This window comes from Ranitomeya imitator, chromosome 2, assembly GCF_032444005.1.
Source record: "Ranitomeya imitator isolate aRanImi1 chromosome 2, aRanImi1.pri, whole genome shotgun sequence".
Taxonomy (NCBI): Eukaryota; Metazoa; Chordata; class Amphibia; order Anura; family Dendrobatidae; genus Ranitomeya; species Ranitomeya imitator.
The window spans coordinates 279,026,650-279,038,188 of NC_091283.1; the positions used below are offsets into that span (position 1 = coordinate 279,026,650).

At 52.8% G+C, this 11,539-nt stretch overlaps 1 non-coding gene across 1 annotated transcript; it reads left to right on the top strand.

The window, feature by feature from the left end:
- Positions 1-204: 204 nt before the first annotated feature.
- LOC138668332 (5.8S ribosomal RNA) lies at positions 205-358 on the top strand. The gene has a single exon (XR_011319158.1). It is a non-coding gene; the product is annotated as a 5.8S ribosomal RNA (ribosomal RNA).
- The last annotated feature ends 11,181 nt before the right edge of the window (positions 359-11,539 follow it).

An 11,539-nucleotide genomic window follows, 5' to 3' on the forward strand; every position in this document is an offset into this window, starting at 1 on the left:
CGGGCGGTAGGTCGAGAAGCTTCGAGCCCTCCTTCGTTCTCCTCCCCGCCAGAGGGATGGACGGGGGAGGCCGAGCGCCCAGGGCAACAGGGCCGAGATTTGGAAAACCACCCTCCGAAGCATCCCAGTCTTGCGGCCGGCCAACACGAGAGTGAAAATGGGGGGCGCCTCCGAGCATCCGCCCCCCAAAAAAACAGAAAGCGCGACTCTTAACGGTGAATCACTCGGCTCGCGCGTCGATGAAGAACGCAGCTAGCTGCGAGAATTAGTGTGAATTGCAGGACACATTGATCATCGACACTTTGAACGCACCTTGCGGCCCCGGGTTGCTCCCGGGGCTACGCCTGTCTGAGGGTCGCCCCTCCGTCGATCGCCTCCGTGGCGCAGCTGGGGTCCCGTCGCAAGGGTCGACATCGAGGGAGGCCCGAGGCTCCACGCCCCGACGCCCTCTCCTTTCTTCCCTTACGTCCCCCCAAGGCCAGACCCACCCACCCCTGGGCACACCCGACGGGGTTTTCCCTCCGTCACTCCCTTTACAACGGGGAGCGTGCCGCGAGGCTGTCTGTGGAGACACAGGGCTGCCTCCGGCGACGAGAGGGTTAAAACCTTCGTCGAAGGTGGGCCCGCCGGACCTCACTTTCCGAGGGCGGCGTGGACGGGCGAGCACGCGGCGCCCGGCAAAAAAAAAAAAGGCTCGCTCTTTTTTTTGCCTGGGACCCGGAACCTCGACTAAAGACCTCAGATCAGACGTGGCGACCCGCTGAATTTAAGCATATTACTAAGCGGAGGAAAAGAAACTAACCAGGATTCCCTCAGTAACGGCGAGTGAAGAGGGAAGAGCCCAGCGCCGAATCCCCGTCCGCCCGGCGGGCGTCGGGAAATGTGGCGTACGGGAGACCGGACCACCCCGACGTCGCTCGGGGGCCCGAGTCCTTCTAATAGTGGCCCCAGCCCCCGGACGGTGGTAGGCCGATAGCGGACAAGTACCGTGAGGGAAAGTTGAAAAGAACTTTGAAGAGAGAGTTCAAGAGGGCGTGAAACCGCTAAGAGGTAAACGGGTGGGGTCCGTGCGGTCTGCCCGGAGGATTCAGCCAGGCGGGTTCGGCGTCGGCCGGCCCGGGTCCCGCACTACTTCCCACCCCGGCCTCGCCCCGGCGGCCGCCTTCCCCTCTCCCCTTCCTTCGGGAGGGTCCGGGAGGGTGGGCCTCATTATACAGCTGTACAGGGGCCTAGTGGAGGCTTTTTAGCCATTTCTTAGACTGTAGCTCCTGGGAACAGGCCCTCGCTCCAGTCCCTTCACTATAAAGCCTGGGCCTCATTATACAGCTGTACAAGCGTCTAGTGGAGGCTTTTTAGCCATTTCTCAGACTGTAGCTCCTGGGAACAGGCCCTTGCTCCAGTCCCTTCACTATAAAGCCAGGGCCTCATTATACAGCTGTACAGGAGCCTAGTGGAGGCTTTTTAGCCATTTCTCAGACTGTAGTTCCTGGGAACAGGCCCTCGCTCCAGTCCCTTCACTATAAAGCCTGGGCCTCATTATACAGCTGTACAGGGGCCTAGTGAAGGCTTTTTAGCCATTTCTCAGACTGTAGCTCCTGGGAACAGGCCCTCGCTCCAGTCCCTTCACTATAAAGCCTGGGCCTCATTATACAGCTGTACAGGGGTCTAGTGGAGGCTTTTTAGCCATTTCTCAGTCTGTAGCTCCTGGGAACAGGCCCTCACTCCAGTCCCTTCTCTATAAAGCCTGGGCCTCATTATACAGCTGTACAGGAGCCTAGTGGAGGCTTTTTAGCCATTTATCAGACTGTAGCTCCTGGGAACAGGCCCTGGCTCCAGTCCCCTCACTATAAAGCCTGGGCCTCATTATACAGCTGTACAGGCGTCTAGTGAAGGCTATTTAGCCATATCTCAGTCTGTAGCTCCTGGGAACAGGCCCTCACTCCAGTCCCTTCTCTATAAAGCCTGGGCCTCATTATACAGCTGTACAGGACCCTAGTGAAGGCTTTTTAGCCATTTCTCAGACTGTGGCTCCTGTGAGTAGGCCCTCACTCCAGTCCCTTCACTATAAAGCCTGGGCCTCATTATACAGCTGTACAGGCGTCTAGTGAAGGCTTTTTAGCCATATCTCAGTCTGTAGCTCCTGGGAACAGGCCCTCGCTCCAGTCCCTTCACTATAAAGCCTGGGCCTCATTATACAGCTGTAAAGGCGTCTAGTGGAGGCTTTTTAGCCATTTCTCAGACTGTAGCTCCTGGGAACAGGCCCCCGCTCCAGTCCCTTCACTATAAAGCCTGGGCCTCATTATACAGCTGTACAGGAGCCTAGTGGAAGCTTTTTAGCCATTTCTCAGACTGTAGCTCCTGGGAACAGGCCCTCGCTCCAGTCCCTTCACTATAAAGCCTGGGCCTCATTATACAGCTGTACAGGAGCCTAGTGGAAGCTTTTTAGCCATTTTTCAGACTGTAGCTCCTGGGAACAGGCCCTCGCTCCAGTCCCTTCACTATAAAGCCTGGGCCTCATTATACAGCTGTACAGGCGTCTAGTGGAGGCTTTTTAGCCATTTCTCAGACTGTAGCTCCTGGGAACAGGCCCCCGCTCCAGTCCCTTCACTATAAAGCCTGGGCCTCATTATACAGCTGTACAGGAGCCTAGTGGAGGCTTTTTAGCCATTTATCAGACTGTAGCTCCTGGGAACAGGCCCCCGCTCCAGTCCCTTCACTATAAAGCCTGGGCTTCATTATACAACTGTACAGGAGCCTAGTGGAGGCTTTTAGCCATTTCTCAGACTGTAGCTCCTGGGAACAGGCCCTCGCTCCAGTCCCTTCACTATAAAGCCTGGGCCTCATTATACAGCTGTAAAGGCGTCTAGTGGAGGCTTTTTAGCCATTTCTCAGACTGTAGCTCCTGGGAACAGGCCCCCGCTCCAGTCCCTTCACTATAAAGCCTGGGCCTCATTATACAGCTGTACAGGAGGCTAGTGGAAGCTTTTTAGCCATTTCTCAGACTGTAGCTCCTGGGAACAGGCCCTCGCTCCAGTCCCTTCACTATAAAGCCTGGGCCTCATTATACAGCTGTACAGGAGCCTAGTGGAAGCTTTTTAGCCATTTCTCAGACTGTAGCTCCTGGGAACAGGCCCTCGCTCCAGTCCCTTCACTATAAAGCCTGGGCCTCATTATACAGCTGTACAGGCGTCTAGTGGAGGCTTTTTAGCCATTTCTCAGACTGTAGCTCCTGGGAACAGGCCCCCGCTCCAGTCCCTTCACTATAAAGCCTGGGCCTCATTATACAGCTGTACAGGAGCCTAGTGGAGGCTTTTTAGCCATTTATCAGACTGTAGCTCCTGGGAACAGGCCCCCGCTCCAGTCCCTTCACTATAAAGCCTGGGCTTCTGTCACGATATGGTATGAAATATCATAAGTAGTTCTCTTGCTCAAGGCTGTGGGCTAACAAGCCCCCCTTCCCTTTCATTCAGCCAAGAGCTGCTTTGCCCCTGCACTGGGGGAAGTTTTATGGCCGAGAGGAATTTACGGCCAGGGTAGAATCTCGCTCCAGCTAGAACAGGAAAATGGCTCCAAAAATTCATGAAAGATTCTTTGTTTAGTTTTTGTTAGATATTAGGCAAACGATTTAAGCTAGGAACATGAAAATATATATTCGTAGTCTCACTCGGTGTATCTACACATCCCATGAAACTCGGGTTTCTAACTCCATCTGGTAAAGAAGTAGGGTTTTCTCTGGAAAAATGTATCCCAGATAGGACATATTTGATCTCATTAGAATGCTCACGTTAATCCGAGATGAATTATGAGTATGTTAGGACTCTGACATGTTTTGTAGTGAAGTTATAGAAATCAGAGGAAATAGTTTAAAGTTTACTCAGAATGTAGAGAGAGGAGGGTCTGGATAAGCCAGCCCTTCTGTGATGTCAAAGCCTTAAGGTATTAAGTTTGTGGCAGGCTCCCCAGCTCTCTCTTCTGCTGATGTCTCCTTCTGGACTGCTTGTCTTCTGAAGCCAGCAGCACGTCCAAATGAGCTGGGACATATGGAAAAACTCCACTAGCCTGGATGCCTGTCATGCTTTAAACATGAGAGTGTTGCTTTTCTCATTTATTCCCTTTATGTTATAATTACCCATGTACATATTTGCAATTGTCTCATTTGTAACTTCTTTATAAAATATTTTTGATAACGCACTGCCTAATTTTTAATGGGATATACTATTATATGTTAGTTCTTCTCCATGCTCTAAAAACCGTACCCTAAGTCTTCTGAAGGGAAAACGCTACTGTTACTGTTGAGTTGGGATAGCTTCGGACCCGTTTAATCGAAGCTGGTGGCAGCGAAAGTGCGCTGACTGTTGGATTATGCTGAAGCAACTGCGGGTTTGATAATTATTGTTCCTGCCTGAGTGGGAGTAGTTTACCGCGTCGCTGCAGCGTGCCCAATAGCCAGTACATAGCAGGCAGCCTTCCTGGCGACTAATTACCCAGGGTGCAGTACCTACTCTGACCTGAGAGTAAGGGGGGCGCCAGAGAGCTGCAAGTGTTAAGTGGAACTGTAAGCGGGATATACATAAATCCCTGCAGTTCGTGGTATATAGAAAAGCAGTGGGATACCTAGAATAAGCCCCTGCTGTAAACTAAGAGGTCAATAGCCTTGTGTGTGGTTTTTCATCACATTGTTAGCAGTGGAGGGATAACTAAGATAAGCCCCCCTGCACATGTGATAGCCGTCTGTTGGCCTAAAGTCACCCTGATCCGTGACGTAGGGGTGACGGTCACGGTGTGAATCCTGACCAATTGGTGACAGCGGTCAGGGGAATCGTGACAATTGGTGGCAAGGCGGTGGGATATCTTAGAGCATTAGTGATTTGGTTTGAGTAATCATTCCTCTCACTAAAAAAAAAAAGTTCTTGCGAGGACTCTGCGCAAATAAGTTTGGAGAACGAACTCAGTGCTTTTTAGTTGTGAGACAATTGCGTACTGGTAATTATCCCTTCCCTTTCTCTTCGTTTTTCTATCCTATCTTTTATTTGGCAACCATGGTTGTGCTGGGAGAAACCTTTTATGAGCAGCAGACCAGAGACACCCTTGTTGCCTTATGCAAGACACAGCACATTGACTCTGCAAGCAAAAACAAAGCCCAACTGGTCGCAGATCTGGTGCAATGGGAAGCCGCTCGAGACCGCTCTCAGAGCGCAGAGGCCGCAGAAGCCAGCACCAGCGAACGTGGTGCTGCAGCATAGGTCCAACCACTGAATGCTGGCCCTGTTAGCAATCCGGGCGAATTGGACCCCCACCTGCAGGCGGCCTTGGAAGAACTCCCCACTGATGACCATGAGGGACGCCTACGGCTGATTCAGCAGTATCGGCAGGAGGCCCGAGCCGAGCGACAGGCCCAGGCCCAGCGAGCCGAGCGGGAGGCTGAGAGAGCCGAGCGCCAAGCCCAGCGAGAACATGAACTGGAGATGCTCCGGCAAGGGGGGATGCCTTCCACCGCCCAGAGACGTGAGCCCAGCAGCGCTCAGATACCGAAGCCCCGGCCCGATCACTTCCCTGTTATGGAGAAGGACGGGGACTTGGACACTTTTCTGCGGGCCTTTGAGAAAGCCTGCAGACAGTACCGGCTGCCTACAGATGAATGGGCACGATACCTGACACCAGGGCTGAGAGGTAAAGCTCTGGAGGCGTTTGCTGCCCTCCCTCAAGAACAAGATGGTGACTATGAGGCCATCAAGCAGGCTCTGATAGCCAAGTACCAGCTTACACCCGAGGTGTACCGTAGAAAGTTCCGGACCCTCCAACGTGGCCCACACGACAGTTACAGTGATGTGGTGCATGGACTGGGGACCCACTTTGACCAGTGGACCCAAGGACTGTCAGTGTCCACCTTTGCACAGCTGCGAGACCTGATGATCAAAGACCAGTTCTTTCATCTTTGCCCAGCTGAGGTGCGACAGTTCGTGATGGACAGAGAACCCAAAGACGGGACGAAAGCAGCGCAGATTGCCGATGCCTATGAGGCCAACCGTAGATCGGAAGTGCGGAAGCCAGTCACCACCAGCTGGAGAGGGGGTAAGCCTGCAACCAACGCCAGTACCCCTGCCAGCCAACACACCAGAGGTCCTGTCCCCGTGGCCAACAGCACCAGACCGACCACCGAACCTCGCACGTGTTACACCTGCCATCAGACTGGTCATATCAGTCTCTCCTGCCCAACCAAGCAGAAGAACACCCCAGCCAAGGCCCCAGGGCCTAATGCAGCAGTTCTTTTGGTGGGTGGTGTGGTTGGGAGGGTGTGTGACAACGTACAGCACGTCACTGTGGGAGGCCATGTTGCTACAGGCTCAAGGACACCGGGGCTGAACGAACCCTCATCCGACCCGAACTGGCGGCCCCTGAAGAAATCATTCCGGGGAAAACCCTAACTGTCACTGGGATTGGGGGCATCAGCTGTCCCTTACCGATGGCCCGGGTTTTTATTGATTGGGGTGCCGGGAGCGGGGTGAAGGAAGTGGGGCTGTCTGATAATTTGCCCACTGATGTTTTGTTGGGGACTGATTTGGGGAGGATGGTTGCATACTACGTCCCTGACACCCCTCCCCAATCTACTAATGAGGGTAAAGTTAACCCTGATGATGATGATGATGGGAAATCGCATGTGTTACCTGACCATGCTTTATCTTGTGTTGATGCATCTACTAATGATTTTTTCCCTAGGATTGATGGTGAAAATGTTGTACCTGTGCCAGCTGAACCTGATAATGATTTTTCTGTGAAGGTTAATGTGTCCATAGGTACAGGTGTGCCCAGCCACGTCGCTCTGCGGAGTGAGACGGCTGAGGAACCCCTAACAGGGGCAAGTGTCGGTGCTACAGGAAATGGGGAGATGCATGGGAACCGTGAGGAAGGTGACGCCATGAAAGTGACCAGTGCCACCGAGGAAGGTAACTGGCCCATAAGTAGCACAGCCCCTGGAGTGTTGGGGGTGGATGGGGAGGTAGAGCCCATAGCAGCGCCGGCTGATGGGCCTGTAGAAACCCCCGGGGAGACAGCCTATGTAGCTGCTGTCACCCGCAGTCAGAGTGCCCGGAACGCAGATAACTGTCTGCCTTCCGGACCCTCCTCAGTCATCACTGTGACTGAACCAGAGGTGGACCCAGAGCAGGTCCAAGAGGGTTCCCGTGGGGAAGGGACCCTGACGTCGCTTCTGGTTTCCCCTAGCCAGGAGTTTCAGGCCGCTCTGCACACAGATGCGAGCCTAGAGAGTTTGAGACAACTCGCCGGGACGCGCTTCTCCGAGACTGATAAGGAGAAGGTGTTCTGGGAACAAGGAAGGTTATACCGGGAGACAGTACCCGGAGAATCACAAAAGGAGTGGTTGAGGGAAAGACAGCTGGTCGTCCCGCAGCAATTCCGGGGTGAGTTGTTGCGGATTGCCCATGAGATCCCGCTAGCTGGACACTTGGGGATCAGCAAAACTAAGGCCCGGCTGTCTCAACACTTCTATTGGCCTAAGATGGGGACAGATGTGTCAAACTACTGCCGCTCCTGTGTCACCTGTCAAAGAGTGGGGAAGGCAGGGCCTGCTCTTAAGGCTCCCCTGATCCCTTTGCCAGTGATAGAAGAGCCTTTCCAGAGGATCGCGGTGGACATTGTGGGCCCGCTGGCCGTCCCCAGCAGCTCTGGAAAGCAATACATCCTTACTGTGGTAGACTATGCTACCCGGTACCCAGCGGCAGTAGCTCTGTCGTCAACTAGGGCAGATAAGGTGGCGGATGCCCTGTTGGCCATCTTTTCACGTGTAGGATTTCCCAGGGAAATGCTTACTGATCAAGGGACCCAATTTATGTCTCGCCTAATGGAGGCTCTCTGTAAGAGAATGCAGGTGAAGCACCTGGTATCGAGTGCGTATCACCCACAGACCAATGGCCTGTGTGAACGCTTCAATGGTACCCTCAAACAGATGCTACGCATGCTGGTTGAGACTCAAGGGCACGACTGGGAGCGGTACCTCCCACACCTGCTGTTCGCTTACCGAGAGGTTCCGCAGGCCTCGACGGGGTTCTCACCCTTCGAGCTCCTGTACGGCAGGCGAGTCCGGGGACCCCTTGGGTTGGTAAGAGAATCCTGGGAAGAGGAGCCGAACCCTTCTGAAGTGTCCATAGTGGAGTATGTCATGCGCTTCCGTGACAAGATGCAGACCTTGACGCAGTTGGTGCATGACAACATGACGCAGGCTCAGGCTGATCAGAAGCACTGGTACGACCAGAACGCCCGGGAGCGGACCTACCACGTGGGTCAAAAGGTGTGGGTGCTGGTCCCCGTACCAACGGATAAGCTTCAGGCAGCCTGGGAGGGCCCGTACGTCGTCCACCAACAGCTCAACCCGGTCACGTACGTGGTCACGCTTGACCACGCTCGGGGTAGGCGAAAGGCCTTTCACGTCAACATGATGAAGGCTCATCACGAACGTGAACCTTTCGTCCTACCGGTCTGCAGCTTGCCCGAAGACGGTGAGGAAGACACCCTCCTGGACTTGCTGGCCCAAGCCAAGGCCAATGGGTCCATCGAGGATGTGGAGGTAAGCGCCTCGTTAACTGAACCCCAGCGGGTGCAGTTGCAAACCACCCTGGAACCTTTCCGGGTCGTGTTCTCCAACCGACCTGGGAGGACTGAGTTAGCAGTCCACGAGGTGGACACCGGGAATCACGCCCCACTACGGCGAACACCCTATCGAATCTCTGACCAGGTGCAGCAGACTATGCGCCAAGAGATCGATGAGATGTTACAGCTGGGGGTGATTCGGCGGTCAAAGAGCGCGTGGGCATCACCTGTAGTTCTCGTGCCAAAGAAGGACCGGACCACCCGGTTCTGCGTGGACTACAGGGGGCTCAACGCCATCACAGCCTCGGATGCGCACCCAATGCCGCGCATCGAGGAGCTGCTTGAGAAGTTAGCTGGCGCAGATTACCTAACAATAATGGATCTGAGTCGAGGATACTGGCAGATTCCCCTGAGCCCTGAGGCGCAGGAGAAGTCCGCCTTTATCACACCCTTTGGACTGTACGAGTCCACGGTCATGCCCTTCGGCATGAAGAATGCCCCTGCCACTTTCCAGCGGATGGTCAACCTCCTGCTTCAGGGACTGGAGACGTACGCCGTGGCGTACTTGGATGACATTGCCATCTTCAGTTCCTCCTGGGAGGAACACCTGCAGCATCTTGAGGAGGTGCTCAGGCGAATTCACCAAGCAGGACTGACTATCAAGCCGGGAAAGTGTCAGATGGGCATGAGGGAGGTTCCCTACCTGGGGCACCGGGTAGGCGAAGGCACCATGGAGCCAGAGCATGGCAATGCTGATGGGTTGGCCCACCAGGGTGAACCTGCTGAGGTGCGCATGGAGGAGAACCATCAGGTCCTGCCTCCCTAGCGCACACCAAAAGGGGGAGGTGTCACGATATGGTATGAAATATCATAAGTAGTTCTCTTGCTCAAGGCTGTGGGCTAACAAGCCCCCCTTCCCTTTCATTCAGCCAAGAGCTGCTTTGCCCCTGCACTGGGGGAAGTTTTATGGCCGAGAGGAATTTACGGCCAGGGTAGAATCTCGCTCCAGCTAGAACAGGAAAATGGCTCCAAAAATTCATGAAAGATTCTTTGTTTAGTTTTTGTTAGATATTAGGCAAACGATTTAAGCTAGGAACATGAAAATATATATTCGTAGTCTCACTCGGTGTATCTACACATCCCATGAAACTCGGGTTTCTAACTCCATCTGGTAAAGAAGTAGGGTTTTCTCTGGAAAAATGTATCCCAGATAGGACATATTTGATCTCATTAGAATGCTCACGTTAATCCGAGATGAATTATGAGTATGTTAGGACTCTGACATGTTTTGTAGTGAAGTTATAGAAATCAGAGGAAATAGTTTAAAGTTTACTCAGAATGTAGAGAGAGGAGGGTCTGGATAAGCCAGCCCTTCTGTGATGTCAAAGCCTTAAGGTATTAAGTTTGTGGCAGGCTCCCCAGCTCTCTCTTCTGCTGATGTCTCCTTCTGGACTGCTTGTCTTCTGAAGCTAGCAGCACGTCCAAATGAGCTGGGACATATGGAAAAACTCCACTAGCCTGGATGCCTGTCATGCTTTAAACATGTGAGTGTTGCTTTTCTCATTTATTCCCTTTATGTTATAATTACCCATGTACATATTTGCAATTGTCTCATTTGTAACTTCTTTATAAAATATTTTTGATAACGCACTGCCTAATTTTTAATGGGATATACTATTATATGTTAGTTCTTCTCCATGCTCTAAAAACCGTACCCTAAGTCTTCTGAAGGGAAAACGCTACTGTTACTGTTGAGTTGGGATAGCTTCGGACCCGTTTAATCGAAGCTGGTGGCAGCGAAAGTGCGCTGACTGTTGGATTATGCTGAAGCAACTGCGGGTTTGATAATTATTGTTCCTGCCTGAGTGGGAGTAGTTTACCGCGTCGCTGCAGCGTGCCCAATAGCCAGTACATAGCAGGCAGCCTTCCTGGCGACTAATTACCCAGGGTGCAGTACCTACTCTGACCTGAGAGTAAGGGGGGCGCCAGAGAGCTGCAAGTGTTAAGTGGAACTGTAAGCGGGATATACATAAATCCCTGCAGTTCGTGGTATATAGAAAAGCAGTGGGATACCTAGAATAAGCCCCTGCTGTAAACTAAGAGGTCAATAGCCTTGTGTGTGGTTTTTCATCACATTGTTAGCAGTGGAGGGATAACTAAGATAAGCCCCCCTGCACATGTGATAGCCGTCTGTTGGCCTAAAGTCACCCTGATCCGTGACGTAGGGGTGACGGTCACGGTGTGAATCCTGACCCAGTGGTGACAGCGGTCAGGGGAATCGTGACAGCTTCATTATACAACTGTACAGGAGCCTAGTGGAGGCTTTTTAGCCATTTCTCAGACTGTAGCTCCTGGGAACAGGCCCTCGCTCCAGTCCCTTCACTATAAAGCCCGGGCCTCATTATACAGCTGTGCAGACGTCTAGTGGAGGCTTTTAGCCATTTCTCAGACTGTAGCACCTGGGAACAGGCCATCGCTCCAGTCCCTTCACTGTAAAGCCTGGGCCTCATTATACAGCTGTACAGGTGCCTAGTGAAGGCTTTTTAGCCATTTCTCAGACTGTAGCTCCCGGGAACAGGCCCTCGCTCTATTCCCTTCACTATAAAGCCTGGGCCTCATTATACAGCCATACAGAAGTCTATTGAAGGCTTTTTACCCATTTCTCAGACTGTAGCTCCTGGGAACAGGCCCTCGCTCTATTCCCTTCACTATAAAGCCTGGGCCTCATTATACAGCTGTACAGGCGCGTAGTGGAGGCTTTTTAGCCATTTCTCAGTCTGTAGCTCCTGGGAACAGGCCCTCGCTTAAGTCCCTTCACTATAAAGCCTGGGCCTCATTATACAGCTGTACAGGGGCTTAGTGGAGGCTTTTTAGCCATTTCTCAGACTGTAGCTCCTGGGAACAGGCCCTCGCTTCAGTCCCTTCACTATAAAGC